This window comes from Ursus maritimus, unplaced genomic scaffold, assembly GCF_017311325.1.
Source record: "Ursus maritimus isolate PB19 unplaced genomic scaffold, ASM1731132v1 scaffold_16, whole genome shotgun sequence".
NCBI classification, from domain to species: Eukaryota; Metazoa; Chordata; class Mammalia; order Carnivora; family Ursidae; genus Ursus; species Ursus maritimus.
In genome coordinates this window covers 20,036,160-20,062,573 of record NW_024424008.1, presented here as the reverse complement: position 1 = coordinate 20,062,573, position 26,414 = coordinate 20,036,160, and the positions used below count along the sequence as shown (strand labels likewise).

General features: G+C 41.4%; 1 protein-coding gene and 1 long non-coding RNA gene across 10 annotated transcripts in view; one reads left to right on the top strand and one right to left on the bottom strand.

The window, feature by feature from the left end:
* DLG2 (discs large MAGUK scaffold protein 2) overlaps window positions 1–26,414 on the bottom strand; it is a 1,159,208-nt gene that overhangs the window by 298,357 nt on the left and 834,437 nt on the right. The gene's annotated exons all lie outside the window — the stretch shown is intronic.
* The window catches only part of LOC103675332, a 35,972-nt gene continuing 10,504 nt past the window's right edge, over window positions 947–26,414 (top strand). The window contains exons 1-2 of the long non-coding RNA XR_005835010.1: window positions 947–1,068; window positions 24,830–24,992. This is a non-coding gene — a long non-coding RNA (uncharacterized LOC103675332). The remainder of the gene's footprint in view (window positions 1,069–24,829; window positions 24,993–26,414) is intronic.

Below are 26,414 nucleotides of genomic sequence, written 5' to 3'. Positions count from 1 at the left end.
ATCCGTTTTTCACCTGGAAAACTTCTCCCAGTCAAAGATTCAGTCAAAGCACTATGGAATGTGCTTACTTGTGAACTCCTGAAGGCGGGAGCTCATCTTGCTGGCACTTGTGTCCCTAGCATAGTGCCTGGCAAATAGTAGGTACGTGATCACTAAAGAGGTAAGTGAATGAAGAAGCAAGTGAATGGGTGGAAAATATATTCAGGTTATGTTATTCCAGGCAAATGATTATCTAAGCTTGATGTGGCACTGGCTTCACTCTGATGAACTCACTGTCTTTCAGAGAAATCCATTTCCCTTGGGGTCAGCTCTCATGATTAAAAAAAGAAAAAAGTTCTTTGTGTTGAATCTAAATTATCTTCCTGGTACTTTCTACCTCTTGGTTCTAACTCCTCCTTCTGGGGGCTCACAGAGCATTTCTTCTTTCTTATTTTTTCTTCTTTTATATGATTCTCTAACATTTGAAGACAATTTTCTCATTTCTAAGTTAAATGACCTCACTTCCTTCCTCATCTCTCCACATCATTCTTATCAAGTGATCACTTGCCTCTGCTTACATACTTCTAGTGACAGGGAACTCTTTCCTCCCCTAGTCTTTCCATTCCATTTTGGGGTGGCTCTTGTGAGTGTTATTTCTAGAATCTTGATATTATTTAATACCTGATCAGAGACTCAGTTGAATGCATGTGAGGTGAAGTATGGCAACAGGGATGCTTACTTATGGCTATTACCCTTGAATGTGTACCCATCTACAGCTAAAAGCTGCATCTACAGCACAAAGCTGACAAATTTGGTTTTTAAAAACTAACCATTTTAGTCATTTCCTCTTCCAATTCAAGAGAGGAAGTGAACTTGAGTGACATGCAGCTATTATTAAGCAATTCACTGCTCCACAGAGGACACTGACAGCTGAACACACAATTAAGCAGCAGGTGGTAAACACTAAGACAGGAAAAGGTCAGAAAGTTCTGGGAGGGAAGGAAGGGCCCCTACTGAAGGTAGGAGGAGGTATGAGAAGGCTTTCTGGAGAAAGTGAGATCAGAAACAACATATGAATGAGTTATCCAGGTAAGGATGGATGGGAATGCTCATGGAGAGCTGTGGTAGAGGAGTAGCACGAGTATTCCAAGCAGAGAGGGAGGGACATGTGAAAGTCTGCAGGTAGGACAGGGCTTGATACATCTGAAGAAAAGAAAGTAGTTGTCGGCAAATGGCAGGGAGGGGAGAAAGGAGAGTGGGAAAGAGGTGAGAGATGACGGGGGGGAAATGAAGGTGACGATGACGATGAGGACGGTAGTGGTGGTGGTGATAGCTGACAAGCACAGAGCAGTTACTCTGTGGCAAGCACTGTTCTAATTATTGCCTGTTATCAATTTCCTTAACCCTTGTAATAGTTCTACGAAGTAAGAACACATAATAATGCCCATTTTACAGAGGAGGAGATTGAGGCACAGTCATTAAATAGATTGCCCAAGGGTCTACTAGTAATAAATGGCAAAACCAGGACTTAAACTCAGGCAATCTGAATCTCTCTTTGCTTTGCTTGTGCCTCATGATCATTCTTATCCTTGAAATTGTTAATAAAGCTTGATAGTCAAATTCCTAAGCGTTCCTAACTATGACATATTAATGCTTTTCAAAGACCAGGCAGTGCAGGACATGAAAAGCCATATTAGCAAATTTGGAGTTTATTTTGATGCAATGGGGAACCATTTCTCAGCTGAGAATTGAGAAATATTATGTTACCATCACTCCTGTACCCTAGGAGAGCTTACAGCTAGAGAAAATGCAAGAGGAAGGTGCTGTTGCCAGCCCTGGTAAGAGCCTCTGGTGATGAACGGATCCCTTTGGAAATGCTTCTCATAGGGCAGCATCACTCGTTGTGGTTGCTTTGGTTTTCCACCCCAGCTCAGGTCATTTGCCTGCTGTGAAAACTGTCACGGGAAGAACACTGGTTTAGAGTTGGAGGGCCAGGATTCAAATCTTGGTCCTGCCCCTTCTTAACTCCAGGACCTTGGGGAAGTTACCTAACCCCTTTGAGCTTTAGTTTCTCCATACGCAACAAAGATATTAATGCTTATATTTTGCTGGCTGGTTGTCAGGATGATTAGAGAACATAATAAAGTACTTAACGTAACACTTCACCCACTGAGTAGGCCACCAAGGTTGCTATGCCTATTAGAGCATATCTATTATCTACGAACCAGGATTGTAAAATGGCTTTTATTGGCAATGATGAAATCAAAGAATAGATTTAGTGTGAGACTGTCCTGGAATAAGAGTAGTTAAAAACTACAAATTTAACTGAATTGTCGTGAAAAAGTGCAAACGAGTGACCCAGTGGGAAAGGGGGAGATAATTGGCACCAGATTTCAATTAAAACTAGTCTGTACAGAACACAGGGGACTGTTTCAAGCACATTGTTTCATAGGTGGGGGTCTAGTTGGTATGTGGCAGGGGGCTGCAGGGAAGAAATTGGGGCAGAATCTAAACTATTTCTACTTTATTCAGAGAGACTAGGGATAATAAGAGCAGATGAATTAAATGATGTAGAAGGCTCCAACTTTTCTCAGGAGGGAAGAAATCTATTTTCATTTTCCTAAAGTGATGTGATGTAGTGAGGTGGAAATTTGCGATCAGTTGCTCACTCTGTCACTAACTTACTCAGGCCAGCCACTGAGCTGCTGAGGGAAGTGGAATGTTCTAGGCCCCACCGTCTCTAGGGCCCCTGTAATTCAGAATTTGATGATTTCCATGGCTTGAAAATAACATCCCCAAAGCGTTTTACAGTCAGTAGGAAATTGTTTTCCCACCTCATATTTCTTACTAAATAAGGTGGGACATAAACAAATATAATAAAAGCTTCCCATGTATTAACTGATCCTTATCACATACTTGTGAAGGAAGCAAGGAAACTATAAATATCCCATTTAATCTTGGATTGTGAGCAGGCTAGAATGGCTCACACAGACCGTGGAGAGACAGAGAAAAACACTGTGCCAACAGAAGTGGAGCTTGAATGCCAGGTTAAAAAGTTTTGTCAGTAAGTGGTGGTGGGGAAGGGGGGGATACAGAGGCATTTAACACAATCTGACTCGTGTTTGGGCTAGGATAACTACGGCAAGAGTGAAGAGTTGGAGTTGAAGGACTAAGGGACGAAAAATAGGATAATCAGATGGGAGACTGTTGCAATATTACAAATGGTTGATGATGAAAGCCTGAATTAGAAAACTGAGAATGGAACTATGGGAAACGGGGCATAGACTTGAGAGAGGACATAGAGGGAGGTTCTCGATGGCTATTCTCAAATACATCTAGGGACTAAATAGAGTTTAAATACTATTTATAATAATGTTGACTGGAAATGGGAGCTGAGAAAGGTGATCAGGGAAGTGATGATACCATTAGAATGGGAACGCAGGGTAGAAAGTGGGTTTGGACAAGAGGATAATGTATTTTGTTTTGTTTTGTTTTAAAGATTTTATTTATTTATTTGACAGAGATAGAGACAGCCAGCGAGAGAGGGAACACAAGCAGGGGGAGTGGGAGAGGAAGAAGCAGGCTCCCAGTGGAGGAGCCTGATGTGGGGCTCGATCCCAGAACGCCGGGATCATGCTCTGAGCCGAAGGCAGACGCTTAACAACTGAGCCACCCAGGCGCCCCTGCATTTTGTTTTGAACATGTTGAGCTTGCTGTGTCTCTTGGAGCTTAAGGAAAGCTTAAAGAAAGAGTTGCACTAATAATCAATTTAGTTTTGGGATTCTTAAGGCCAGTACCCCTATCTGATTAGCCCCAGATGTAGAAGAGGCTTGCTGTACAAAGGTTAGATTAGTTTACAACAGTGCCTGCTACATAATAAGGACATATAATTATGAGCTATTATTGACCCCTCCCCTGACACACACGAATTGGCTAGTATAAAATTGTCTCAGTAAAGACTCAGCAGGACAAGGAGAAGTCCTAGGGTCAGAGGTACTGAAAGAGGGAGCATGGCACTCTGGAAAGCACGGTCCTAGGAGTGAGGAGTCCTGAGTTTCAGCACCAGCCTGCTGTTAGCTTATTTCACTTTGGGAAGTCTGTTTCCCTCTCTGGGGCTCAGTTTCTTCACCTAGAAAGAAAGCCTCATACTAAATCACTGAGGTCCCCCCTCCAGTGCTTCGTAAACAAATATATTCCATGGCCAATATGTTTTTTGTTGACAACGTGAGAAAAACAAACAGTTCATTCAGTGATAACTTTCCAAACACCCTCGAGCCTGCTTAGAGTGAATGAACTATAAATTGTGTTTGAAGTGGAAATTTCTAATTAAGCTCCTTTCTCCTCCTGGAGGCTGTTGTGCTTGGTGCAGAGTGATAACATTTCTGACAATAGCTGCGTGAGAGCTCAAGGCCAGAATCCACGTAGAGCACAGGCAAAATGTAAACTGGCATTGGATATTTACATGGCTTGGCAGTTATAATTAACTTTATTTTTTTTTAATTTTTTTATTTTTATTTTTTTTTAATTTTTTAAAGATTTTATTTATTTATCTGAGAGACAGAGAAAGCACAGGCAGGGGGAGCAGCAGAGGGAGAGGGACAAGCAGACTCCCCGCTGAGCAAGGAGCCTGATATGGGGCTTGATTCTAGGACCCTGGGATCATGACCTGCACAGAAGGCAGACGCTTAACTGACTGAACCACCAGGTGCCCCTTAACATCCCTGTTAAATTTGGCTTGCTGATGCAAAAAATAAACACATATTAAAAAAAAAGAACATTTTGGTTTACCAGGCCATTTATAGAGGGCTGATCATTTTCAAGTCTTTAACTGAAAATAATCCAAATATTTTCATATATATAATATTTTATTATATATTTATATATTATGTTTATATAATTTTATTATATACTTATATATTTATATATAGAATTTATAATATTTATATATTTATATTATATATTTATATATATAATCTTATATATAGTATATAATTTTCCAAACCCAATTTAGTATAGGCTAAAACACAGTAAATAACGTAGGATTCATGTGTTTTGAGTAACAAGAATATATTGCAAGACTATGTAAGCAAAAATCGTTGAAACTTTTAACATATTATACAAATACAAGATGACACTCGTATCTCTGGCTCTGATTCTTAACTCTAGACTTGCAAATCTATGTGCTTACTTGACATCTCCAGCTGGACGTCTAAGATTTTTCAAACTAATCAAACTCTTAATTTTCTCCTGAACTGGTGTCTGGGCAATTTTGCCACTTTCAGCAAATGGATAATACAACCATCCACCACTCAAACCACTTAACCAAGAACCTACCTGCCAACCTTACTTCTCTTTCCTTCCCACTTCCCCGTGCAATCCGTCAGCCTGTCTGTTTACTCTAGCTCCAAGCCATATTGTAAGTCTATTTTTTTCCAACTCCCCCATTCCCCTTGGCAAAGCCACTGCTTCTCCCAGGGATTCTGCACTAGCCCCCTGACTGGGCTCTCTGCTCTCATGCTGGCCCCCCCACATTCCCTCTATCCTTTTCGGCCCAGCAGCTATTGGGATCTTTTCAAAATGTATATATATCAGACCATGCCTCCCTCCTGCTAATTTTTTTTTTTTACATTGACTTCATCTTGTACCTTGCCTTGATCTTGACCCATCTTTCTGATTCCATCCCCTTCCACTCTCTGCCTCCCTCACTATTTCACAGGCACAAGGGCCTTAGATCTGCTTCACCTAAATCCAATTTCCTTCCAGCCTTGGGTCACGCGTACCAGCTGTCTTTCTGATCGTAGCGTTCTTCCTTAGCAATTCTCACATTTGATCCCTTATTTTTAAAAGTCTCAGCTTATAGGTTAATTCCTCAGAAAGCTCTTTGCTGGCTACCCCCTTTTAAAATAGCCTGGCAGCCTATCTTTAACATCCTTTTTCAATTTCTCCTGGAACTTAGATCTACCTGATATTGTGTTATTATCCCATCTACCCCAAGAAAAGCTTCCTGTGAATAGGGACTTTGTCTCTTTTGCCTCCATACTTTTTCTTTCTTCTTCTTTTTTTTTAAATATATTTTTTATTTATTTCACAGAGAGAGAGAGAGATTGATTTCAAGTAGGGGGAGTGGCAGGCAGAGGGAGAGGGAGAAGTAGGTTTCCCACTGAGCAGGGAGCCCGAGGCGGGTCTGGATCTCTGGGATCATGACCTGAGCTGAAGGCAGATGCTTAACCGACTGAGCCACCCACGCCCCTGTCTCTATACTTCTAAGGCCTGCAACACTATGCAGATAGTTCGTAACACTCCTTGAATTAATAAATGATTATAACTATTAGATCACATCATTTTATTTAAATCATTAAAATCTGACTACCATTTATTACATACTTATTATGAGCCAGGTACTGATCAGAGTCCTTTTCAGAAGGAATTTGTCCTCTAGGGGGAGAATGGTTGATTACACTGGACTCACTGAATCAGAATCTTTGAGGGTGGGAACTAAGAATCTTTATTTTTGAAAAGCTCTCTGACGACAGATGCTCGGTCAGATGTGGGCCCCTCGTGTGGAGATGTAGCTCCTTGTCCTCCTAGGCACTCTTGCTGGTCCTTCATACATACTTGGTTTTAGTCTCAAGTTGGACTTGAACTTTGACTCTTTTCAAACTCCCTGGCCTTTGGGGGCTCTATCACCAATGAGGACGTAGGTAATAGCAGAATGGCTCTGGAACCTCCTTTGGGAGCGAACACATGAACAGGAAAACAGTGACCCATACAAGCCACGCCAGACCACTCTCTTCATTCCAGGCTTCTGTCTGCCGTACTGCACGATGGGCATGGGTGTCTGTCGATACGAGTGTCTCTCAGAGCCACAGAAAGCTGTAGATATCATGGCAGAAGTATCCTTGAAGCTCTCATCCCATGTCTCTCTCAATGCCCTTGAAAACATGGCTGTAAGGAATCACTCACTTACGTATCACCCAAGCCCACAAACTGCTCGGGCAAAAGGTAAAACTCTGGGGAGTGAGGCTAAACTCCTGCCCTCGGAGATGTGCTTTGCATCTCACCCTCTAAGCCCTCTCTTCTGGGATGTGTGTGCTTCCAAGCCAGTGGATTCCCTTAGGTTAGTGCCAGATTTGAAGCCGAGGACTTTCCTTGATGGATGGTGGTAATAACAGCAACCTTCTGAGTTTGCTCGGCATGTTGTCCCTTCTAAAATCAGTGACTGACACCAAATGCGCAGTTATTTTTTTAAATTTAGTTTTCTGCAGTTTCTAGGTTTCTGATATTAAACTATCACTAAATTTAATCTACTGTTAAAAACACCATCAATAGGAAATTGATCAAATAATTATGGAATATGATGTAGCCATTAAAAGCAATGCTTAAAATTCTCATACCAACAAATAGCTGTGATATATTGCTAAATTAAAGAATGAGTTAAAAACTAGATATATGTAGATAACCCTCCTTACTAAAAGAGAAAGAAAGAAGGAAAGGAAGAAGGAAGGAAGGAAGGAAAGAAGGAAGGAAGGAAGGAAGGAAGAAAGGAAGAAAAGAAAGAAAGAGAAAAAAGGATATATGATCTTACAGAAAATGCCTGAAAGGCTCCACAACCAAACCCCAGGAGAGGTTGCAGAGGGCTGTGGTCGGGAGGCCCTGGTGGTTGGGCGCGTAATGCTGAAGAGGAGAGAAGGGGTTACATTTCATTTTATAGCCTTTAGCAGCACCTGAATAATTCTTAAGTGAACATGTATTGTCATATAACAATTTCGAAAGTTATATAAGAAAAGTTTTAACAACTGAATTTGAGGTTTGTGTTGCTTTGACAGTAAAAATCAGAAAGGGCTGCCACAGCACATTAAAAACACAGTGGTGTTCTTAGAAGAGGTGAGAGTGGTAATCAAATATTCACATGTTACATAAAGCTCCTGAACAGACTGTTCCAGAGCATGTTCTTTAGGGCCATCACCGTACTGCGTGTTGGGAACGCACTGGTGAAGAAGGCAATGGCTCTGCCCTCAAGGGCTTACAGTCCAACGGTAGTTCTTGTTCTCGACTGAGTATAGAAACATGGAGAGGGGGGCCCCTGGGTGGCACAGCGGTTAAGCGTCTGCCTTCGGCTCAGGGCGAGATCCTGGCGTTATGGGATCGAGCCCCACATCAGGCTCCTCCGCTGGGAGCCTGCTTCTTCCTCTCCCACTCCCCCTGCTTGTGTTCCCTCTCTCGCTGGCTGTCTCTATCTCTGTCAAATAAATAAATTAAAAAAAAAAAAGAAACATGGAGGGGGGATACTCTCCTCAAAATGTCAGAGTCTGGGGTGAGCTTTGGCATTCGCTGTGCAAGGCCCAGGTATGTTAAATGTTCTGTAACGTGTGGTACAGTGAAAAACAGTCCTTCCAAAAATGCAGTAGCACCTGCAGTAAGAAACACTGGATCACATAAATCTGCTAATTCCAAATGAGCCTTAATGTGATTATAGTGCAGGTGAAAGAGGTTCTTGGTTCCTTCCCCCCACCCCCACCTGCATGGATGACCTTAATTATAAGCATTAAAATCAATTTTAAAGGAAGAAAAGAACCTGTCATACCTGTCAAATAGCCCATTTCTAAAGCACTTGAAAGGCTTCAGTAGGAATAAGGTGCTAATGGAATTATCTTGGTCAAAAACCATGAATGAAAAACTCAAACTCTGGCCACTGTGTGCAGGACCCATCTGATGCTTGTTTCACTACTGTTCCTTACGACAATGACATTCTTTTGTGTTTGGGTTTATGTGTATCTTGGCATCTGACTGTTGTCCATAATTACATCATAGCATCTGTCCTACTTATTCCTTACCTAAAAATAAGGTTATCATCTCACTGCCTAAAAGCTCCCAGGAAACCGGTCTTCTGAGTTCAGGCAAATGTGTCAAGGCCTCCTGAATCCTCTTTCTGATTGTTTCAGTGTCAGATGAAGGGGAAGAGATCTGAACAGACATGAATGCTGAAAATCAAATTGTACTTACCACTATTGCTGAGAAATGATATTTATTTATCTATTGTCCCTTCAAAATATCTTTTACTTTTCTTTTTTTTTTTAATTTGCTACCCTAGCCCTAAGTCTCGATCTAGACTATTGCAATAGACCCCCTCCCAACTATTTATTTTGAAAAATTTCAAACTACAGAGAGATTTGAAGAACTGTACATAAAAATCCAGACATTTTCATCAAGATCCAACAGTTGTTAATATTTTGGTACATTTATTCTCTCTCCCTCCAGCTCCCTTTCTCTGCCCCTCTCTTTCTCTTTCAGAAGAGACACACACATAAACACACACACTTGTTCTTTTGGAACCCTCTAAATATATGACAGACATCATGCCCCTTCCAAACCTAAAATACCAGCAAGTCATCTCCTGAGAATAAATATACCCACAGTATCATTATTAAATCAAAAAAGGTAGCAGCAATTTTACACCATCCAATATACTATACCTATTCAAATTTTCTGAGTTGCCCTCAGAATGTCTTCTATAGATTTTTTTTCTTCAATCCAGATTGAATCAAGTTTTATTCATTGTGTTTGGTTGTTATGTCTCTACTCACTATTAACCTAAAAAACTACCTTCTTTTTTCTTTTATTGAGTTTCTTTTCTTTTTTTCTTGCTAAGACTTCAAGCTAGATACTGACAGACTGCTCTACCTGATTTTGTCTAATTGTTTCTCCCTTATCAGAATCAGGTCAAACATTTTTAGTGATATTTAGTGAGTAACATTGTGTACTTCTTACTGTATCACCTTAGGAAGACTATAAATGTGAGATTGTCTCACTGTTGGTGATACTAAGTTTGGTCACTTGGTTAAGGACCACCAGATCTCTCCATTCTAAAGGCACCTTCAGAATGACACCCTTGTAAATAACAAATCTGTGGGGTAATTTTTTGAGATCATGTGACTATCCTTCTTCCCAGTAAACTTTCATCTCAATATTTTTTAGTATCTATTGACTATGCTTGCCTAAAACAATTATTTTACTTAGGGTTGTAAATTGGTGATTTTGTACTTCTCTATTTTTTTTACATTTTATTTATTTATTATTTGAGGGGAGAGAGAGCATGAGCAGGAGAGAGAGCAGGAGCAGGGGGAAGCAGAGGGAGAAGCAGACTCCCTGCTCAGCAAGGAGACCAATGGCTGGGAGGGGAGGGGGCTTGATCGCAGGACCTTGAGATGATAGGGAGATGAGTCATCTGAGTCATCCGACTGAACCACCCAGGCTCCCCTACGTCTCTATTTCTGCTAGAATCATTAGCTGGTATTCTTCTGTGCAAAAGAACTTGCCTTTTATTCTCTCTCTGTCAGTATCATTATGGACTCATGTGTTTGTTTTTATTTATCAAGATACAATCCATTACTGTGCAGTAGACTTTTTTTTTAAATTTAAAATTTATTCACCTTATTTTAGAGAGCGGGGAGGGGAAGAAGAAGAACCAGACTCCAGGCTGAGCACGGAGCCCAATGTGGGGCTCGATCTCATGATCCCACCAGGACCTGGGCCTAACAAGAGTCAGACGCCCAACTGAGTGGGCCACCCAGGTGCCCCTGTGCAGATTTCCAATTGACCTGCAAACCTTCCTCTAAACTCTGTGTGTGTCTCTCTCCCTCCCTCCCTCCCTTACTCCTTCTGTTTTTCTACTCCTACTACTTTGACAGCCATCTTGTATATCATGGACAGTCTACTTTTCTCTACATACTGCTTTTCACATTTTACACATGTTCCTCAACGCTTGTAGGTTATGTGAAAATTTTCTATCTTACTATTCCTCTCTCTACTCTCTTAGGACCACAGACAACTCTGATGAGAGTTGATCTTGTCAATCCTCCCATTTCACAGGTAAGGAGACTGAGGCCCAGGAAATGAAGTCACTTGCAAGGCCACTCTGTATTCATGGCAGAGGCCAGATGAGAATGCTAGTGTTTGTTTCCTTATATTATGACATTCCTCCTGTCCCAAGCAAACTGTCTGCTGCAACCAGAAGCTTCCTGCACATCCCTATCTCAGTGCCATTCCCCGTGGGCCTTTCCTCCCTGTCCTGCTTCCTGTTCCCTAGGATTACCTGAAGCCTGGATCTTCCTTCGTGTCCACATCAAATTCTACCTTCCCAGGCCTCCTATTAATGGTCTGTACCATTCACTTGGCCATTAGCCTCACAACCTGGCATCATTACATGGATTTTTGTCCCTTATAGTGCTTTATTGTTTTTTAAGGTATAGCATTCAAGTTCATTTTAAATAATTAAAATAATGCAGAAGAACAGCAAGGAAATTAAATATCTTTTTTCTACTATAACTTTCAGGTAACCACTGATAATAAATTGAATATATAACTTCTGTATATTTTTCCCCACACATGTATGAGTAATACCCCTCGCTATAGTTCTGATATCTAGAATAGTACCTGACACATGTCAGTGACTGAAAGTATATAGTGCAAAAAATACATATATTTACCTTCCTATGTAGTTACTGTTTTTAAAAAGAGATCACACAACACAGTGTTATGTAATTTGCTTTCTTTTTCCATTTAAATTACTTTTTTATGAATCAGTGTCACCAAATAGCCTGTAAGCCCTATGAGGGGAGTCCCAGCCAATATTTTACTTCTTTTGTATTCCCAGGATATGGCACAAACTCCCTTCCTCTTGAATTATTGTTTAGGCTGATGACAATTACATGTGCCTCATGAATCTCTTCCTCTACTCTGGAGAGGTCTTAAGGTTCACAAAGACTTCTGTTCCTCTAAAGAAGCATCATTAACCAGCTCACCAAGAGTTTGGTGGCCAATTCCATTGGCTAATAAGGAAAAGGAGACACACTAGAAAGTAGAGACAGGGGAGCTACTGCAGGGGGTGTGCAGGATGATGACAAGGAGGCAGTTTTCTTTAAGGATGGAGGGTTTTCTATGCTGGAGCTGCTGTCGTGGATATGGCCTCTTCTGGGAAGTGGATCACACAACATAGAGCTTTAACTCTAAAAGTCAATGATTTTATGAAAAGTTTCTTTCTGGTCACTGGGAGAACCAGAAGAAGTAAGAGAGAGTTCAAAACTCTTCTGAGAGGACAAACTCCGTAAAATCAAAAGAGTGAGAAAGAACGGCATCCTCTGGAATTACCTCTCCGTCATCACTTCCTTTGTTCTCTCAAGCATGTATTAGGACTTTGCAAAAGCAGCCGAGGCTGTGTGCAGTCTTCCACCGTCAGTCCCAAGTGAATATTGTAAACATCAGAAAATTTTCCATTTACACAGTCAGAGAGGTATTTTCAGTCATTTAAATTTTTCTAATTACTAACCAATTCCCTCCTTCCAGGCCTCCCAATTTAGCACACAGAATGTTGCTCCCCACAGAAAACAGCTCCCCAGCGAAGTGAGTTTCCATGGTTAGTTGCCAGAGCTCTGGATGTGAACAAAGCCAAAAAGCCACTCTCCCTTAGAGAAAAAACATCAAGTAATCAGATTCCACTGCCAAGGTTTGGTTCCTAGCACAAAGTAAATGCTCAGTAAGTAATGGGAAGGATGAGAAAAAATTGAGGAGAATAGGAAAGAAAAGAGAGAGGAACAAAGAGGGAAGAAATCCAGTGAAATTGGCTTTCTTCAAACTGTGACCAGAAATTTAACTGGGAGCAAGGAAGTTGCTGATAAGGATAATACTAGTAACCAAATACTGGGCAAGAGGGTACCCTGCTCGGTACATTAGCTCATTAATGCTAATCCTTCCAATAACTTTTCTGAGGCCAGCTTTTAAAAGGAGGAAATTGAGGCACAGAGAGATTAAAAGCTTCCCAACCAGCAGAGGTGGGTTAGAGCTCTGCTGTGTGTGATACAGACAGGGTCCTTTCTCCCCAACACTTACGCTGTCCTCTTCTGCCATCCTGGCTGCCTCCAGCCTCAGCTCTGCAGGTGACACTCCTCTGACAGCCACCAATGCCGGGGTGCTGCTGAATCGACATCCCCCCACACATACATCCCTTTACAAGATGTCACAAAAGGATGACTTCTAACAGCAGCCTTAGCTCCTGCCAGTGCCTGCCATCACTGCGGGCTGCTTTGTCTTTCCATCTCATAAACAGCCCCTTCTGGGTGTGTTGTCTCTCAGGGCTGCTCTCTTTAGCGCCCCCTTCCCCCATCATCATCATCATCCTAGTGCAGGGGTCAGTTCCCTCCAGCAGCTCAGAAACTTTGGGCATTATGGAGAGCTCCACAATCCCTCAGAGCATCTGAATCACTGTCAAACCCTTTTACGTTCCTGTGGCCAAGTTCAGTGCCTCCCCACCCAGCTCACTCCTTGAACTTAACTGTACTTCCCCCTATGCTGGGGCCAGCCATGGGAAAGGCTGGCTGCAGGCGCTGACCAGACACAGGCTTGCCACATCTTGTGAGATGGGCCAGCATTTAGTTAGTAAGTGCAGGGGCGGTAGTCGACCCAGAAAGAGGAGCAGCTCTGGAGGCTGCCTGAGACCAGGACCGGGAGCTCAGACTCCGTCCACCTCACCAACAGTTGCCAGCGCCAGAATGAAATGCACACCGCAAGCCCTTGCTGTTCTTGTTGCTGGGAGTTCCGTGGAACCCAGACTCATAATTGCAGATTCTTTAAAATCCCCTTCCAGTATCTTTTCCCTTCACAATCTACAATCACATGCAGCTTCCTATTGTTTTGTTTCCTCTTTTGCCAAATGTCTAGCTGCCTGGAAAAGTTACCACATACACTGTCCTGCAAGGGTAGGATCCCTTGATTCTCCGACACGGTTTCCCACTCTACCTCCTCCGTCTTTTCCTCCCACCATCCCCTGAGAGTCTCACCTCTTTGATCCTCTGTTGATCTCTGCATCTGCATCTGTGACAACATTCCATCCGCTTCCCCTCCCTTACCTTTTCTCTGCGCTGTCTCTACTCCCTCCTCCTGCCGCTGATCTCTCTCGCCTTTCTCCTACCCCCTCCGTCTGACCGATCTGCCTCCACTTTCTTGCTACATCGTCTTTTCTCTCCTCTGGTTGATTTCTCCTGCTCTTTTGAGAGGACAGCCTACGACTTACTGTGTTTACCACCTAAGCAGAATTTTATTCTCCCTTTGAAGCCCAAACTGACTTTCTGTGAGAACCCTATAATTACACTAATAGAAAATTAAAAAGTTTTCCTATTCTACCATTAATACAGCTAAAACATTGGGGTGGCTGTCAAATATAGGCAAACCAGAGGACCTTGCTCTCAAACTGAAATAAAATGATCTCTGCTTGCATTTTCAAGTGCTACCTCAGACTGTCTTGTTTATATTTAATGCTCTGTGGCTCTCAGTCAAGGACAAGCCTTAAGTTAGGGTTTTTCTACATCGGGCTTCTAGGGAAGCTTCCTGTGATTTATAGGGCCCTGGAGCTGCTGTAACACATTTTTTAAAAAACCCACTTGTTCCTGTCTAATGTAGAGATCTGCCACATATTGAGAAACTGATAGAATGTTTGCCCTCCTTCTTAACTTTGCTATTAAAAGCTGAATATTCTAAATTCCAAGGTTGCCTCCCCATCTACCCCTAGGTCCTTACCTAGCATCAGCCAGTTAACAGCAGCTTAACTTTGGGTTTTGGGTATGGGCACAGCTCAAGGTTCACATCCCCTCTATGGTAACCTCTATTTCTTATTCATCCTTCACCAAAAAATCATTTCCTCTTAAAAGCATGAAAACATCATTGTGTTGATGTAATTTTAATATGTGCCTCAGATACAAAATATGGGGTTGAAGAAGCACTTAGGGGAAAAGTCACATTGGAAACTTATGAAAGGACTAATTGAAAACCATGACTATTAGATGACAATAGGGGATTATGCATGCATACCACCTATTTACAGACAATACATCCCTTCTAAATATTACCTCTCTTCAAAGCCAGTGATCATGAGAAAGTCAGGTAAACCAGAAAAAGGTGTGGCTTTCTCAATGAATAGAAGATAAAATAAATGAGGGTAAAAATCATAAATCACTAAGAAAGGTATGTATAATTGTACAATGTGTTTTTTTAGAATAATGTATATTAAAGTATCTGTTGTATCTATGAAAATTTATCTTTTTTTTCTTTGTTAAAGCTGGCTGATGGGTGTCTGGCCACGTAAGTTTCCTTTCTAGAGTATGAATACACCCAAGGATGGGTAAATGTGCAGGGTTCTCAAAGAAAAAACTTGGATTTGACTTACAGGCATGATATTCCTGGCTAATATTGATCTTTATCAATTACATGTATGCAATAAAAACAATTAACTTTATTATTTCCTTTTTAAAAAATATTTTATTTATTTGAGAGACAGAGCTCAAGCAGAAGAAGTGGCAGAGGGAGAAACAGACTCCCCACTGAGTGGGTCCAACACCGGGCTCAATTCCAGGACCCCGGGCTCATGGCCTGAGCCGAAGGCAGACACTTCACCAACTGAGCCACCCAGATGCCCCAACTTTATTATTTCCTTAAAGAAAGCAAGCTGCTCTGCCCCTTATTTATGTATGTGTACTTGTCTTTCATATATACATATATGTATTTATTCTATGTGTCAAAATATAAATAAGTAAGGATAATTTCCTATTTTAGATAAGTGCTTTTATGTCCCAATAGGGGGTAAAATCCAGAGACTGGTATATTTTCCAGAATGCTCAGTGAATATAATTCTGTCACCAATTAGCTTTGGAATGTTGTACTTCTGTTCCTTCATTTATTAAACACACAAACATTGTGCAAAGGAGTCTGTGAGGTTCCAATCAGAGTTATGATTCTGTGATTCAACCATGTGACTTACAAATATGTATATATTGTAAGATATTTGATTCTTCAAAGAGCTATGTACCTATTCTGCCTCCCTCTATTATAAAAGTCATTCATTTATTTACTCATTCAAACATTCATTCTAGAAGCATTTATTTGGGACTTACTATGGTTAGGGTCCTATGACATGTCTCAAGGATGCCAACATTATTTAGACACAACCTCTTAAGCTCAGGGCTCTAAATGAGGATCTTCCTATTTTATAGGATTTTATCTTAAAGATTGTTAATTGTAGAAAGTCAAAGTTTCTGTGCAAGAAACTTAACATGCATCTATATTATTAAATGCTCATGACAATCAGTATTTCATTTTGGAGAACTGTTTACCTCTCTCTCTTTCTCTCTCTCTCTTTCTTTAAATCAATGAGGGCAGGGGCACCGGGGTGGCCAGTCAGTTAAGCATCTGACTCTTGATTTTGCCTCAGGTCATGAGGTCAGGGTCATGAGATCCAGCCCAGCATCTGGGCACTGTGTTCAGTGGGGAGTCCGCTTTAGATTCTTTCTCCCTCCCCCTCTGTACTCTCCCCGCTTGTGCACACAGACACTCTCTCTAAAATAAATAAATTAATTTTAAAAAATCAATGAGGGCAGTGTGATAGAAGGGAAAAGTGTGGGTTTTGTCCAGAAGGTTCAAGTTTGGAATTTTGGCACTGCCTTATACCCAAGTGTGATTCTGAACAAGTTACCTGCTCTGAGACTATATTTTGACATCTATGAAGTGATGATAAGAATATCTACTCTCAAAGAGTTGCATAGTTATATTGGGGACTGAATAAGATAAGATGATGTGTACAAAAACTACCCAATGATGGTGGCCGTTGCTTTGAATATAGGAAGTTAGGAAACGCTCCTGTTTCAATATCCTTTTCAAACAAGTAAACCGATACAGATAGCTTTTTTTGGCCTGAACCCTCTGAAGACTCCTAATGCGCTACCATTGATGGCTGTCATCTCTACCCAAAAGATGAAGGACTGACTCATCTGTGGGGATTCTATGGGTACCACACAGATACAAATCCATACTAGTTTAAATATTAGCCTGAACCATACAAAATTGCCAGTATTCGACTTGACCTACAAAAGTGACAATTTTGCATGGTTCAACTTACTACTACTAGTGGATGATACTACTATAAGCAAATTTCAATTTTATACTTTTTAATATCAATGGCATATAAAATTTAAAAATTGCTTTTGGGGGATTATTTCCTAGTTTAAAAAGGTTTAATGGGTAAAATTTATGTAATTTGCTTTTTAGATTAAGGAAGAAACGGTAAAATAAATCTGCCTGGTTCTTTTTCCCAGAGGAGTCTTAGAAGGCTCAAATATGAGTTTGATGTTGTGGAAATTTCAGCCTCAGGCAACAGGGTAAGGGACATTAAAATCCGTACTTATTGTTGGCTGTTAAGGAAAAGAGCAAATCTTTGACTATTTCAAGGGAATGACATAAGAATGTCAGCTAATGAGCTGAAACTTGTTCTGACTCTGACATATTACTGAACAAAAGATTAGAGGAAATTAGTACGAGAGAGAGAGATTTCGTTTACTTTTTTTTTTTTTTTTTGGCTACGTATGTGGGAGAGACAGAGGATTGGGAGTGCGTAGGAGAAGTGTGAGAGGATATGTGGGAGAAGAGGTGTTTAAAATGTTCAAAGGAAACTAAAATGAAGACATGAAAATGTACGCAGGGGTATAGGTTTCCAAAACCAGTGATTCAGACACGTACTCCCAGTGTTGCCATCATCGTCCTTTACCAGCAGCCTTTGAACTTCCATCCGTGCTCTCTACTGGGCCAAGAAAGCTCTGTCTTATTAAATTGTCACACTTTCTTTGGGAAGCTCAATTCAAATCCTACTTCTGTGAAATTCCCCCTAGTAAGGAAAGGGCATTTCCTTTCTCTATCCTTAGAACTGAAGCAAATAAAAATACTTCTTTTGCTCCCAACTCCCTCTTTCCAAGTATTTTGCAAATGGCAGGTGTTGGTGTTCAGCTGCTGTGTGTGAGCTAAGACATACATCGGTACATCTGACGTGGCAGGTAAACTTTTTCCTGGGGTGCACCTACTGTAATAATCCCTAAATTGGAGCTTGCAGTAACAAGGTAATCTTTGCTGGAAACAATTTTGGCATTTTCATGAAAGGACTGCCACGTTTAAGATCCGTTTAAGATCCACGGTCTCACCTTGCAGTTTGCTTTCATCAACGTCCACAGAGGCAAGTTCATCACTCACGCCTTCTAATAAAATGGTGATAGCAAAGGACATACCAACCAACCAATGGTGATAGCAAAGGACATACCAACCAACCCAGTTCCTATAATAAAGACCTTGTGATGAATTACCTCCATGGAAGTGAAATTCATCATGAGTTTATATTTATACTTGATGTTGCCATCTTAGAGATGAGGGTGCGGGGCCAGCTGAGCCCAGGCAGGATGTCTGTCTCCTGCAGGAGACACAGAGCCTTCCCTGGGCCAAGGAAATACCCTCCTGTGGCACCCCCCTCTGGCAGACTCATATGACTCCCAGAGCCCTGCTCATGGCAGCTCACTCAAGGGATGAACAAGAGATGGAGGCCCTCTCATTGAGCAAGGAGAAAGGAAGCCCATTTTAACACTCTTTAACTGGCCATTACAGCTGTGTGAGGCCAGCCCCACCTCCTGTAGGCCTTACAGGGGCCTCCAGAAAGGGCTTCTCATGTCTGGTCAGACAGAGGCAGTCAGGGGCTTCTCTAGCAAATGAATCCTGAGTTCTACCATTCTATGAATACATATTAACTTCCATGTTGGAAATGCATAATGAGCCAAACTAGATCCCTGGATTTATTAGTTTTCTTCTTTTAGTGTGCACAACCACTCTTTCTGACTCCAGAGCCAACACACTTAAGAATCCCTATATCTAATTCCATTTCCCTTGATCTCACCCTCTTCAGCGCACCCCAATTTCCCTTTTACTTTCTAATACATCATGTACATTCATCCTAGCCTGTTGCTTCTTGATTCGTTTATAAAAGTGCAGCAAATGGGGCTCCTGGGTGGCTCACTCAGTTAAGCCTCTGCCTTCGATTCATGATCCTGGAGTCCTAGGATGGAGCCCCACATTGCATCAGGCTCCCTGCTCAGCGGGGAGCCTGCTTTTCCCTCTTCCTCTGCTGCTCCTCCTGCTTGTGCTCTTGCTCTCTCGCTTTCTCTCAAATAAATAAATAAAATCTTAAAAAAATAAAAAAAAAATGCAGCAACTGGAATGGAACATATATCCCTAGGAAGGTCCTAACTAGTGTGGAGTCCAGAAGCATGTCTCCTTCCTAGGCACCAGCACTACATTGCTGTGATTAGATTCGAGGTAGATACTGTGGCAGCATCATCAGACGGCTCCCTGCAGTCACCTAAAACCAAAAGATCTTCTTTTAAGGAGCTGCTGCCGGATGTCTCTATTCTACACTGGTGCAATTAATTTTGGGAACTGTGTTTTCCTAGACTGTGGCTGGACAAGGAGTTTTGTATGCCCGGTAAGTGTAAACAGTCAGTAAGTACTTATCGGGTTGGTGCCGGTAGTTTGCTTTCTTATGGATACTTACTTCATACCTCAGAACCTGTTTTTCCATTGGAAAATGGACAAGCATATATCCCTGCCAGTTTTGTGGGAAGTTCAAATGAGATAATGCACCAAATGTAAGGTGATACTATTATCGCAGATAATCTAGGTTTTAATACCACACCAGAAAGGTAATTATAACTGTTAAACCTGTAATCACAGAAACTACAGCCTAGAGGTCCTATAAACTACCCCAAACATAAGATCATCTATCTAGATTTTAATCGGAAAAAAAATTACAATTGTTTACCCTTTAGATGTTCAACATTTGCTTTCATTGCCCTCTAGTGGTTGTTATACAGAAGACGGAACTACATTTTTGACACTGTTACTTTTGAGATACTAGGCACAATGTTATAAACAGTCTTTCAATACTGTTACGTGACATGCTTTCCTATTATTTGGTAACACATTAAGAGTCAGCCTATGGGGACGGTACCTAGCACTGTGTCCTGCACAGTTTTGATGCATATGTCATGCATTAGTGCTTATGCATCATTTCACTGTCTCCACAAAGAGTCTGCTGACTTGTAGTAATAACCTAACTTGTAGTAATAACCTAACTTGGATTGGAGCCAATCCAACCTAACCTAATAAGTTAGTCAGTACATATTTAGAGGATATCTGTTCTGTGTCAGAAGCACAAGATGGACATTTTCCTGGCTTACATTCTAGTGAGAAAAATGGAGTATTAAATATGTCATTGCAAAACAGCATGGGAACTGTGATAGGGAAAGAACTGGGTATATGTGTGCATTGGGAAACTCTAACCTGGACGTGTTTTGGTGTGCTGGGGAGGCTGGGGTGGGATTTGAGAGAGAAGCCATTGGAAGGCACTCTGAGAGTGTAACAAGTAACCCAAGATTTGAAGGATGAATAGAAGTTATTCAGACGGATGTGGGGTGGGGAGAGGATTCCAAGGAAAGACAGGATGCTAAAGGAGGTTAGATAACAGAGCAAGGATGGTTTGAGAGATGAGGCTGGACAAAATTTTTTAAAAGCTATATTGGGGAATTTAGCCTTTATTCTCAAGATTAATTTATAACCAGTGGACTCTGATAAAGCATGAACTCATGCCTTCACTTTTTATTTTTATTTTATTTTTATTTTTTATTATTATTTTTTAAATATTTTATTTATTTATTCGACAGAGATAGAGACAGCCAGCGAGAGAGGGAACACAAGCAGGGGGAGTGGGAGAGGAAGAAGCAGGCTCATAGCGGAAGAGCCTGATGTGGGACTCGATCCCACAATGCCGGGATCATGCCCTGAGCCGAAGGCAGACGCCTAACCGCTGTGCCACCCAGGCGCCCCACTTTTTATTTTTTTTAAGCTCATTATTTAAAGGGAAAATTCTAGTTATTAATTATAAAGTAATTGTTTAAGAAACTTTCAGCGTGTCCTTTTTCAAACCCAAAGTTCCCTCAAACACATACATTCGTAGGATGTTGAGCTGGAAGGGGCTTGAGAGGTCCTGAGTTTCCCTGGTTTAACTTTAGGGGGGAGGAGGGTAGTGGTGAGGTGGTGAGGTGGTTGGTGGGGGATGGTCAGGGATTTCCTCAGATTGTACTGAGTATCTGGAAACTCCTTTTCCTTGATCTCACATTCCTCAGCCTAGGATTCAGAGGCCTGCCTACTGTCCTGTATCTCATGTCTCACGGGCCCAGAGCATTCAGAATTCTTAATTCTTAATTCTTAATTCTTTTCACCTCCGCACTGGATTGCGTGCTCTTCCTTTGTGGTCTGATAAAAAGGTGGTTTATCTTAGACTTGCTGAAGGATCTAGGAGGGTCTTCTTATTACTAATTAGAGCGCCAGTCCAGCCCGGACCACCAGTCAGGTTTTGCCTCTGCGAAGGAACTTCCTGGCCTCTCTGTACTTTTCTTGTACAGGCACAACTCTGTGTGAACGGACTCATTTCTTCTCCTAGACTACAAGCATCTTGAGGACATGACACATGGCTTAGTCATCATTATATCCTATATAAGAAGGTAATGTGGGCACTGAAAGCCCCTATCAAGTTTGCTGTAGGCACGGGTGGGCGGATAAATGAACAGAGTGGGAGACTTCATTTCCTAACAGAAGGTTTACGTAGACGTTAGTAAGGGAATGAAAGACAGATTATCTTAGTAGCTTGTATTAGATTGTTTCACGGGGAAGAATCTGATTTTAGAAAATAGAATGATGAGCCACCTGAGGTGAAAAGACAGTCTTTTACGAAAAGCAAAAATAATAATTGTACTCTTTTCCATAAAAAATGACCATGAGTTTGAAGATAGTAAGAGGTTAGAGAAGAGAGGTCAGGACAGACAGAAAGAGAGAAATCTGGGCAGCGTGGGAAAGTGTACACCAGAGAAAGCTATCTGATACTCAATTTAAATTTTTTTTTTACAGGCTTGATGTAAACCACTGCCATCTTTTTGAGCCTTATGTACAGCCCACTACACACGAAGGGGATGCTAATGAACACCCATTTATGTTAGACTGAGAAAGAGTATGCTTTTCTGTGGTGTTCAAAATTCCAGAAACAACTAACTCATGCATGTGCACGTTGAATATGAGGGCAGATTAAAAAAATGAAAGAGAATGGTAGTTTATACCTTCCTTAATTCTATCATAAATGTGTCAGTAGACTAAAAATACATGAAAAAAAACCAGCCATAATTTAGTGACTGTGTCGCACACAAAACACGGGAGATGTAGGCAGGAAATGTGTTTGTAGTTTGGATCACAGCACCATTTCCAGCATGGTCCATCAGGAAAGCTTCCCTCCAGGGTAGATTTGAACAGAGAGAAATAACAAGCAATAAAATTATATGGAAGCTTAAATACTGGCCCTTCACTGATCCCTCTCTTTCCTTCAAGCAGTAGTCACTGGTTGGTCCCTGCTAAGAAAGGGACAGCATTTCTCATTTTGAGCTTTCTCGAGCAATTTTGGATTCTCAGTGCTTTGTTACTGGTAAAAATGGGACTCCATCAATATTAAAAAAAGCAACAAAGCCAAACATTCTATTTTCAGGTTTTAATTCATTTTTTATTCCTTGAATCATATTTTAAAAATCTAGCATGATGTTAATAACCAGTTTTAAAGCTGCCATCAAATACCATTAGTACAAAATCCCAACAGGTCAGAGACCGCGGAGGAACACAGGTCTATGCAAAATCTTTTACTGCCATCTTGTGGATTCTCAAGAAATAACCTTAGTCGCAACGTGCTATTTACTGTATTTTAGAGTACTAGTATGCCACAGTATATGAAAATGGGAAATGTATATTAAAAAAAAACAGAGCAGCTAAATATTCAGTTTCCCATTTAATTTGACCACTTTGAATGCACTATTTAACTTCTCTGTGGCTTAAATTCTTCATGAAAAGTACGAATTGTAATAATGGTGCATCCCCGGCCTGTTTTGCAAGTTTGCCTTGAAAATTAAAACATAAAATTGCTCTGTAAACCAGATAGTATTCAGAAACAATAAATTATTATCCTTGTTATCATGCAGCACCACTAGATTGATGATACCTAAGCAAATGCATTGTTATGTAAGCAACAAGATAAACAGGGTTCTGACTGAAGAGTCCAGACATTAGTGCCCGTCTTCAGAGTGATTTATCTTGTCCTCAAGATATTTCCAGTGAAAAGAATCCCTGGAGATCATTTCTCCTGGAGCAGATAGTAAACTGGGCCTGGGGACTGAGGAAGCAGTATTTTCTTTTTTACTGGTTTACTGATGTGCGAGTGGGTCCTGACATTCCGAAAACACAATAAATATGCAGTCCAGAGGAGCTTCTTCTGCTACCCTTGGTACACCATCCACGACCCACACGTCAGTCATTTTCTTGAAACCTTTTCAGCTTTATTTTCTCTCCCAAACACTTAAAATGGAAAATGGAGGCAATGTGTTGGATCATAGACGACAGTGACAACCAAAAAAAAAAAAAAAAAAAAAAAAAGAAGAAGTAATCGGTGCATTTCAGGGCACAATTTGGAACAAAACCTTGAAAGGGTTTTTCTTCCCCTAGGGAAGGTTTCTTCAAGTTCTTTCATTCACTAACTTATTCACCACTCACTAACACCTCTGTGTGCCTAACACTGGGTTAGGCCATGGGATGCAGTTATGGTCAAGACACATCTCTATCCTCAAGGAACTCTGTTGAGGAAATATTTATGAAAACAAATCAAGACCAAAAGGAAAACAAGGGTTATTATTGAACTGTGGGGACACAAGTTTGGGGAGGAGGGGAGAGGCCATCTACCTGTGTACCTGAGCCCCACTGAAGGCTTAGGGGTCTTTTATATGTCCTTTAATTTGGCCTCCTCCTGTTAAATAAATTTCTCCCTCCTCTGAACTCTTGAAGCTCTTGACTATAATAACTACTTCACCTTGTGATCATCTCAGGTTCTTTGCCTGGTTAGTTTTCACCAAACCAGTCTCTATCATACTTCTCTACATGCAATTGATCTTAATAATTAATATCACTTATAACAGGCTGTGGCTTCAAATATAATCCTTATTCCTTCCTTCCTGAAGTGTTTTTATAATTTAATTTTTAAAATGTAAAAAGCATCTATTATATGTTAGGAATTTTGGTTTTAGTAGTTCTCAGCATTCAGTTTTGAGACACTGTAATTTCAGAGTATGAACATCCCACCCCCCACCACCAAGGGAATTTCCATGAGATGATATATGAGATAGGATTTTCTTCAGGGGAAAAATTTGTAGCATCTAGAACTATTGTAGCAACTGTTCTTATTCCTTTCTCCTTCCCAAGAGTCTCTTTATTACTCCTGTACACTATCCTAGTTTCTTATGCCCCTTAATATGGTCTTATTTAAGGATTTGTCTTCTTTCTCCCTGTTCTGATCTGCTATTAGACTGGAGGGCAAAGATCCTGCTACTCTTTATTCTTAAAGCTTGCCATGTCATCACGATCTTCATGTGGGTCTCACAAGGATCCTATTCCCATTCTGCATGTGTCTCTCTTCTCTTTTCCATTAGCCTGTGTGAGTTAGGTGGGTCCCCCAACCTATACACTAGCTGGACGTTCATTCCTCATGACCCACGACTGCTGATGCTTCAAGTCCTGCAGATGCTTAGAACCTGGGCAGCAGTTAGGAAGCAGAGCAGAGGCCAAAGCCTCCCTTGGGAATTTGGGGTAGTAGAAAGGGAAGCAGCTAATACAAGGGCAGAGTGCTGCTGATGGTTGCTCACTGACTCTCCTTTCATGTGTCGGTTATCAAGAATGGTTGCTCACGTGAGTAAATGCGTGCTGGTGGTGGTGATGATGAGGATGATGGAGATGACACTTGATATCAAGGAACTTATTATTTATTTATTTTAAACAGAAGACTAAAATGATATGGTTGTTCCTTCCTATCACATATGCCATGTGCTATAACCACGCTCATGTTCTCTCTCTCTACTAGGTTAGCACCCCATGAAGGTGGGATCAATGGTTGGTTCACCTCCCTCTTCCCTGCAGCACCTGGCATAGTACTTGAGTTATGCTCTCATATTCAGCACCTATGAAGTGCCAGGACCTGTTTAGGAGCTGGGAAGACAGCGATAAACACAGTGGATCAATAGGAGGTATTGAACAAATCAAAGAATTAAGTAAGAGTTGCAGTCATGTATATAATGTGTTTTCCATTTCTTCCACTCAATATACATATATTTAGGCGAACTGATAAATAAACCATTAATTTCCCCCTCTCTACATCAACACACAAACACTATTTCCATCCACATACAAACATTGTTATATAAAACAAACTCTACCCCCTAGTGGCCATCCCATTCCATTCCCCTTCTCAGCAAAACTCAAAGGAGATATCTGCAATCATGGCCATTAACTCCTCTCCTCCCATTCCCTGAGAAATCGGCTCCGTATGGCTCCTCACCCAATTCTACTACAGACACTGCTTTCTGATCTGAATCAGTAAGTTCCTTGTTGCTAAATTCAGCAGTTAATTTTCAGTTCCCATCTTATGTGACTGACCAACAGCATCTGAGCAGTTGGTCCCACTATCTGGAAAAACTTTCTCTTCTTAGCTCCGGGGTCCTACCTGATTCCTCCTACTTTGCTGGTTCCTCCTCTTCTCCCCGAGGAGGGCTTTGTGTGCTATAGGCTCAGTTTGTCTCTACCTGTTCCCTGCTCCACTGGGAGGAGTGTCTCTGTCTCAACCAGTAGTCTCTCTGCTTCTCTCATGTTCAGGCAGAAAACCTTGCAGTCATCCTCTGTGGCTTCCCTTCTCTTTTGTCACATCCAGTCTCTCAGGAGATCTGTAAACTCTCCCTTCTAAACAAACCCCGCAGCCCTCCTCACTTCCTCCACTTCCACCGCAGTTGTGCTTTCCTCTACTGTCTCTCATGCTAACTATTCATGTAGACTCCAAGCTTGCCTCCTGATTCCATCCTTGTCCCTTGGTCCCACTGTCAACACAGCAGCCAGAGTGATCCTCTTAAAATGTAAGTGAATTCCTACCGTGTTACTTTTCTGCTTATAATCCTCCATGGTTCTTCATTTTCTCAAGTCAAGCTGTTACAGAGGCCTGTGACCAGCCCACTACTCCTCCTCCTCATCTCCTACTCCTCTCCCCTTCCCCCACCCCAGAGTGGCTTCCTCAGTACACTGGGTGTGCACCTTACACAGGTTTAATGCTGACTGTTCCCTCTATCTGGAACCACACCAGATACCTGCATGGCCCACTTTCCCTTCCTTCAAGTCTTTGCTAACATGTCCCCTTCTCAGTGAGCCCCACCTGACATGACCTTATTTAAACTTCAGCTCCTCTCTGTGCACTCCAAATTGCCCTTACACTGCTCCATTGGTTTTCCACGCCTTCTACTAGATTCTGTAACTTACCCAGTCCTTAAAAAATATATTGGTTGCTTTTCCCACAAGAATGTAAGTACAATGAGGCAGGGCAGCAATTTGTCTGTTTCCTTTTTTTTTTTTCTAACTTTTACATTCCTAATACTTATAATAATGCCTGGCACATAATGACTCCT